The sequence below is a fragment of the Leptidea sinapis genome, chromosome 45, assembly GCF_905404315.1.
Source record: "Leptidea sinapis chromosome 45, ilLepSina1.1, whole genome shotgun sequence".
NCBI lineage: Eukaryota > Metazoa > Arthropoda > Insecta > Lepidoptera > Pieridae > Leptidea > Leptidea sinapis.
Genome location: NC_066309.1, coordinates 6,424,334 through 6,432,286, shown reverse-complemented (window position 1 = coordinate 6,432,286; position 7,953 = coordinate 6,424,334). Strand labels below are relative to the sequence as shown.

The 7,953-nt window shown below is 39.9% G+C and overlaps 1 long non-coding RNA gene across 1 annotated transcript; it reads right to left on the bottom strand.

Annotated features, from left to right (window-relative positions):
• Nucleotides 1-226: 226 nt before the first annotated feature.
• LOC126977440 (uncharacterized) lies at nt 227-3,171 on the bottom strand. The gene is made up of 3 exons (XR_007732213.1): nt 2,981-3,171; nt 2,381-2,519; nt 227-489 (listed from the first exon to the last, which is right to left on the bottom strand). It is a non-coding gene; the product is annotated as an uncharacterized LOC126977440 (long non-coding RNA).
• Between the last annotated feature and the right edge of the window lie 4,782 nt (nt 3,172-7,953).

The window sequence follows — 7,953 nt, the reverse complement described above, 5'->3', positions numbered from 1 at the left end:
GGCATACCGCGGGCGGGGGCACAATGTTTCATTCTTTCAAATTTCTTAATTAGAAACATACAAATTATAATATGCTGCGACTTATAAAGGCTATCTTTTTGTAATTAATTTAGTAATTATTAAAGCTTGTAATATCAAAGAGGTTAATCTGCAGCTATAGGTACCTATACTCTACTTATTTATATTTATAACTATCGTAGGTTTAACTGGTAAACCTTCTTCTTCTTCTTCTTCATACGGGCGCTTTCCGCAACTCGACGTCCATATGCGCCTATTTTGCGTGCGAGGGTGGTAGAGGCTACTCCAACCAGCCAAGCTCCTCCAAGAAGTCACCCAACCTCTTAACGTCGCGGAAGACTTCCGGAAGAGCGCCTGGTGACCCCAGGTGCTTCGCCCTGTAGTTTGCCACCTCACTGCATTCCAGCAGAACGTGAGCGGCTGTTTCCTCTGCCCCCAGGCAACCTCTGGATAGAGGGCTGTCCGTGACACCTAAATTAAAGAGATGCCTGTTAAAATTGCCGTGACCTGTGGCCGCACATAATATTAATCTTAGTCGACACCGATTAAGTTGTAAGATTTCCCTGGTAAAACACAAGTCGGCACAAGGTAAAGCTGCTTTGGCTTGCCTGCACTCCTCAAGGCTATTCCAGTATTGTTGATGTAATGCTTTTATCTTTTGATTTAAGTGGTTCCTGAACCAACTATGTGGCAGAGGCAAGAAAGGCTCTGGTCCAACCGGTTGGGTCTCAGAACCCCTTCTAGCTAGTTGATCTGCCGCCTCGTTGCCCCTGACCTCACTGTGACCTTTGATCCACTGAAATGTTAGGTTGTTGTTTTTACCAGCCACCTTATTTAATGCTGAGTGGCATTCAAGTAATAGGCTGGAATTGATTATCTTACCTTGAAGGGATTGTAATACCGATTCGCTATCAGAGAGTATTCTAATGGAGTGATCTTGAACCTCTCTGTCCAAGATAGCGTTGGAAGCTAGCAAAATCCCCAAGCATTCAGCCTGGCATACAGTGTTAAGCTTACCCAAGGGCTCGGATATGCTGATAATTAGATCTTCCGAGAAGACTCCCGTACCTGTGCCTGAATACGTCTTCGAACCATCTGTGTAGAGGTCGAGCTCGTAATGTGTAAGGACACTGTCGTTCCTTTCCTCGAGCTCTATTCTGTATTTTTTGTCAAAAATGAAAGTCCGCTCTATTTTATCACTAGCTGATTCCACAAGTGGCATAGCTGACCATGCTTCTGAAAGTACGCTAAGATGTCTTACATTGTCAATTCTCTGTGTTTTCAGATGTTTTAATCTTAGCGCAGCCATTGCCGCTTCTTGATATATGAATAAATGTAGCGGAGGGATGCTTAGGGCTATTTCTAAGGCGGCGGTAGGAGTTGTTCTCATGCATCCCGTCACCGCACAGCATGCTTGCCTTTGAAATTTTTGTAATTTGGTGATGCAAGTTGTAAGTCTGGTCCTGGTCCACCACACTACACAGCCATAAGTGAGCATTGGTCTCACCACTGCTGTGTAAAGCCATAAGGTGAGCTTTGGTTGGAAACCCCATCTCTTGCCAATCATCTTGCGGTATTGCCATAAGGTGATACTCGCGGAGTTGATTTTGTATTCAAGGTGGCTGCTCCAGTTCAGTTTGCTGCCTAGAATCACACCTAGGTATTTGACCTCTTTTGATAACTGAAGTCTTGTATTGAAGATAACCTATCACATACCATGCTGGCATTATTGCCTGTGTTTAAAATGGTGATGTCATCGGCATACCCTATTGTGTACAAGTATTGGTTGTTCAGTTTGGAGATCAGGTCGTTCACTACTAAGTTCCATAGAAGCGGAGAGAGAACACCTCCCTGCGGACAGCCGCGGGCTACAAGGGCGCCTTTCGTGTCTTCCCCTGTTACCCTTATAATTCTATTGCTTAACATATTAATTATCCAGTCAATAAGCAGGGTCTGTACTCCGTGTCTGCGAAGTGCTATGTTGATACTGGTGAAGTTGGTCTTGCCAAAGGCTCCCTCTATATCTATGAAGCAACCTAGACAGACTAATTTATTTTGTAAGGCATGTTCAATTTTTCCTACTACCTGGTGAAGAGCGGATTCCGTTGATCTGCCTTGGCAGTAGGCATGCTGATGCCTGTGTATGGGTGTGTTGCGTAACGCATTATCTCTCAGGTGTCTGTCGCATATTTTCTCTAAAGTCTTGAGGAGAAAAGACGACAGACTGATAGGTCTAAACGATTTAGGATTAGTGTAGTTACTCTTACCTTGCTTGGGTATGAAGATGACCCTAACTTCCCGCCAGGCAAGGGGAGTGTATTTGAAGGTCAGACGGGCCTGATAGATATATGTCAGTATGTACATCAACTTATCTCCTCCCCACTGTAGCAGTGCAGGAAAGACGCCATCTGTGCCCGCTGACTTGAAAGGCTGGAAGCTGTTCACCGCCCATTTCACCTTGTTGTAGGTGACGATCTCATAGGCGGTTTGCCAGCAGTTTTCTGTAACCAAGCTGTTAGGTATCGTCCAAACTGGTTCTTGTATTATTTTACAGTCTGGAAAGTGTGTTTCTAGCAGTACCGTGTTAGTCTCCTCCTGGCTCAGGGTCATTGTGCCATCGGCTTTCCTCAGATTTCCGACAACGCAAGGACCCTGTTTGGCCAGTACCTTCCTAATGCGGTTTGCTTGTGGAGTGGAATTAATGTCTTCACAGAATTTTCTCCATGAGTGAGACTTCCAAAATCTAATGCATTTTTTATATAGACTTTTTGTTCTCCTTGTAGGCATCCCAGTCTACATCAGCGCCTGTATTCATTGCTCTATTGAAGGCTTTCCTTACTTTTGTTCGCAGCTTTTTAAGTTCTGTGCCCCACCAGCCCTTGGATATGACCCCAGTAACCGGTGTTACCAGAGGACAGGCTTTATGGAAGCAGTTTATTAAGGTGCTGTTTAAGTTACTTACCTGTTGATCAATTGTTTCTATGCTGTCTAACCTAGTGGTAGGCGGCTGTTTTCCCAGCTCTAGTTCTACTAGAGATCTATAGAGCCTCTTGTCAGTCTTCCTCGGGTACCTTGTAGGTTGTTCGGGGTTACTGGTAATTTTTAAATCGTATCGAATCCACCTGTGATCAGAGCATGATGCCTCTGATGAGACATGCCAACCCGCTATTAGACCAGCAGCTCTGGAGGTTGCCAGTGTCAAGTCAATATAGCGTCCATAGTCCATAGCGGATGATGGGCATTGGAGTCCGTTGACACAATCAGTTCCCATCCATGATGTTCGCAGAATCTGACGAGTGTGTTGAGTCTTTCAGATGGTACCGCATCCGCCTGATGCATGTAGGCTGATGCAATAACGATGTTGAGGTTGTTTATGTCTTGGTTGGAATTCAGCCTTATGGCACACAGATCTCTGGAACAGAAATCCACAAGAGGCTGTATATTTATATTCCCTTTAACTTAAATGCAGGCTCTCACCTCTTTGAAATTGTTTTGGAAGAGCTTACCACCAATATTGGAGAGTCCGCATACGTTGCCGCCCCTAATCCACGGCTCTTGGATCAGTGCAATGGCTGGTGTAATAGATGCAACCTCCAACCATCTTCGAAGTTGAGCCGTAGCAGTAATGCTATTTTATTTATTTGGAAAACCAACAGCTTTAAAAACTTAAACGATACTTAAGATAATTAAAGAGAGCCAATTATAGGTTTCCACAATTAGTGCTAGAGTAGAAAAATATAACTGACAACGTGAGCATATACAATTCGAAAATTACAATTTACATTATCATTAAAGTTAAAGTTAATGTAACAACTTAAGAAGATGTAGGGTTATTAGTAAAGAATTTGTTGGCTAAGGCACGTCTTACAGAGTCTACGCTTGAACAGAAGAGATCTAAATTATTATCACTACTTGACAGATTGTTGAAGCTATTACTTGCTCGCCAAGTAAAAGTATTTCTTTTATAGTTTAGGTTAGTGTGATGAAGTCTTAGTAAATCATGCTGTCGCAGTAATCTAACAGGGGTATTGAACTGAAGCTTAGCAAGATGGTCTGGACAGTCAATTAGCCCTTGGGCTATTTTTAAAAGGAGAGTAATATCGGCTATTTCGCGACGATTTTTTAAGGCAGGAGGTGATGTTTACTGCAAAGATTGAGGTAGTCATCAGAGCGGTATGTGACTTTCACACGATAACAAAGATGTTTGAGGAATTTCCTTTGAATATTTTGGATGCGGTTAACATACTTCAAGTATGATAACAGTCTTTTGAGTTACGTATGATGAAACCAAGAGCTCTAGAGGCTTTATTGACTATTGTATCAATTTGAGTGTCAAAAAGTAACTTTGAGTCATGGTGAACACCCAAATCTCGAATAACACAGCTACGTTGAAGTTTAGTACCTTTAAGCATATAATCAAACAATAGGACATTACGTTTACGAGTGAATGTCAGAATGTTGCACTTAGACGCGTTCAATTCTAACTGATTTTGAAGGCAATAGTGTTCAAGGCGTTTCAAATCATCAAAGACAAAGCATCAGATAAGGATGTGATTTTCATGTATATTTTCATGTCTTCCGCAAAGCATAGAAGCTGTGAGTGATGTAGGCACCTGTATATGTCGTTTACAAATATTACAAAGAGCAAAGGGCCCAAAAGGGAACCTTGTGGGACGCCACTAGGGATAGGAACCCAACTAGATATATAGTTGTTAATGACCACTGCTTGAGTTCGGTTATGAACATATGATGTGAACCACACCGCAATAAATCACCGCTGATGCCTATCTTTTTGAGTTTATCAATAAGTATACGATACTGTATCCTGTCAAAGGCTTTACTGTAATCAGTGTAAACTACATCCAACTGGTGACCATCAGCCATAGCATCGGTAATACTGGAATCAAGGAGAATTAAATTTGTTGTAGTTGACCTATTTTTTAAAAATCCGTGTTGTTGGGAGTTTAAAGATTGTTTTAAGGCAAGACTGACCTGACAATAAATTATTTGTTCGAAAACTTTGGATACTATACATAATTTGGAAATAGGACGGTAATTTTCAATATTGTTTTTAGAACCCTTTTTATGAATAGGTGTAATAAAGGCGTGTTTCCAGATGGTAGGGACAATGCCATCAGCTAGTGATCGTTGGAACAGAATTGCCAGAGGGACGGCTAAAGTACTAGCACAATTAATTAAAAAGATAGCTGGCACATTGTCTGGACCTGCAGATTTAGAGGGATCCAAATTTAAAAGAAGATTTTTTATTCTACGAGCGTCTACCTCAATATTTGATATGGATGAAACATTTTTAATTATCTAAGGTATTTAGAGAAGTAGCAGTAGAACCTGCAATAAAATTGCTTAGGAAGAGGTCAGAAAAACCATTACACATATTTTCACCGGAAGTAAGCACATTATTTCGATATGACATATTATTTGGAATATAATGCGATTTTGATTTATTTTTAAAAAATGACCAAAAGTTTTTTGGGCTAAACGTAATAGAAGCTTCAACTGACGAAATATATTTACTATAACATTCTTCTTCTACATTTCTAACTCGAGCCCGTAAATACTTAAAAGCTTGTTCATCGGCCTTATTTCCATATAGCCTTAATTTTTTTAGATGTTTATGTTTCTCTTTGATTAGTTTTTTAAGACTCGAGGAGTACCACTTCGGGAATCGACCATATGAAACAATTTTAGAAGGAATGTACTCGCTGATCACTTTACTACATACTTCATAGAAATAATTAACTGCGTCATCGATACTCCTAGAGTTTAGTTCGTAATACCAGTCTGTGTTCTCTAATTCACAGTTTATTGAGGTATATTCCCCTTTATTGAAAAACGTCTTAGTAAATGGATTAGTAAGCAGAGGTTTGTATACTAAAAAAAAAAAAATATTAAACTAAGTCGAGGGTACGGCCGAAGCAGTTACGCACACCATTGAATTGATTAAGCCCAAGAGAGGTCATCTCGTCATCAGATGATACGTTGGTAGGCACCAATGAACCATCGGGACGCGTTAGCCAGATAATATTGCTAAGGTTGAAATCACCTACTAATAAATATTTATCGTCGGGATGGGCAGCAATAATATCGTTAAGATTGTTTAAATAATTTGATAATTGCAGAGAGAATGAGTTTCCCAGGTTTTGAGTGCAAATATAGACCACACAAACATGTAGATTTACATATTTGTTACTTGAAGCTAGTTTTACGGCTAGTGTAATCCATAGGTCTTCTGCCGAAGAGCAGAATGCGGGCTGTGGCCGGGCTTGTAAATCTTTCCGCGTTGCTATTAGGACGCCGCCACCAAGGGTCTGACCCGTACTCGAATAGTCAGGGTCACGGGGCCATACTGAATACCTGGTATCGAATAATTCACCGTCACATATACTATCCAGAAGCCAAGAGTCAGTTATGATAACAATATCGAATTCCTGTGTACATACGTTTCTATAAAACAAATTAGTCTTAGTCCGTAAACCCCTTACGTTTTGATAATAGATAGACATGTCGTTCAACACGTCTTTAGCTATTACTTTAGTATTCAGCATTTATAAAAAATGAAGCAAAAACAATCAAAATACATGTTATATAAACAAAACGATAATAAACTTCCCACATATCGTTATAAACAATGCCAGTGAATAAATAAAGTAACTTAATGAAACTATAACGTTGAACAGGGTAATTAGCGAGCCGTAGGTATAATAAAATACTTAATACGCACAAGCAAAGCAGTAACATCACAAATGAAATACTAGTGCGAAGCGCGGTCACTCGGTATAAAAACTGGTTTTGATTTCGAAGACGCAAGACGTGCCAGCCAGGGATGACAAACATTTCAAAGTAGCTAACATTTTCCAATAACAAAAATTGATTAAACTGATAAATAGAAGTAATGAGTGCGTTCATGTAAACCGAAAGCAACACAGATTTAAAATAAGCTATGAATATTTGTTTAAATCAGTCTCTTTGGTTATAACTTTGACAGGTGACTCGTCGTTTTTGCGTATATGGATCTTGCAGAACTTCACCCACACATATTGATATCCTTTCTCTTTGGCAAATTGTTTAACTTTATTGAACAGTGTTTTGCTATCAGCTGTTAAGTGATCGTTGATAAATATTCGCTTCTGGATGTACTCACCGCGATAGCCTAGATCACCTGCAACTATATTTTTTTTCAATCTTGCCGCAGCTATAAAATCTTCCTTTATATATCGGTTTAAGAAGTTAATCACAATATTTTTTTCTGAAGAATTAGGTGTTGGAACCCTAGAAATATAGTTAATCTGTGTTTTCGGAACACTTTAATTTACAGTACTACACAGGCTCTCAACAATAGTGTAAAGGTTCTCACTTTTGTTTACCGGCACGCTCTTTACCTCAACATTATTGAGTCGTGCCCACTGATCTCTATTGGCAAGCTCTTGCTTTGCTTTGCCGATTTCCAGTAGTGTAGCATTTAATGTATCTTGTAGAATTTGCACCTGTTTTGAAGTTTTTTCGGACTCTTGTAATCTGCTTTCAAAGTCCTCCAATTTAGCATTGTTAAATTCACATGCTTTTTTCAATTCCGCAAAGTCGGATTTAATGGATTTAATTTCCTCGACTAGTTTTGGTAGAACAGTGAGTTTTTGTTTTACCTTGCTTAACTCGTTCAAAATAGCGTCTAACTTCTCGTCTCTACCTGGCGACGATGAATCTTCTGATTTACATTGACATCGAACACCTTCACCGACACTAGCCTTACATATTTTGCACTTCATTTCAAAAGAAAGAAAATGTTTGGCACCTCTGATAACTTTACGATCGGTAATTTCATTTAGCGACGACGTACAAACGTTTTCTCTGTGTGACTTTTGTCAGCTGACTATGATGGGGGTTGCATTGTAGAATTTTCTTATTGGGGGAAAGAGG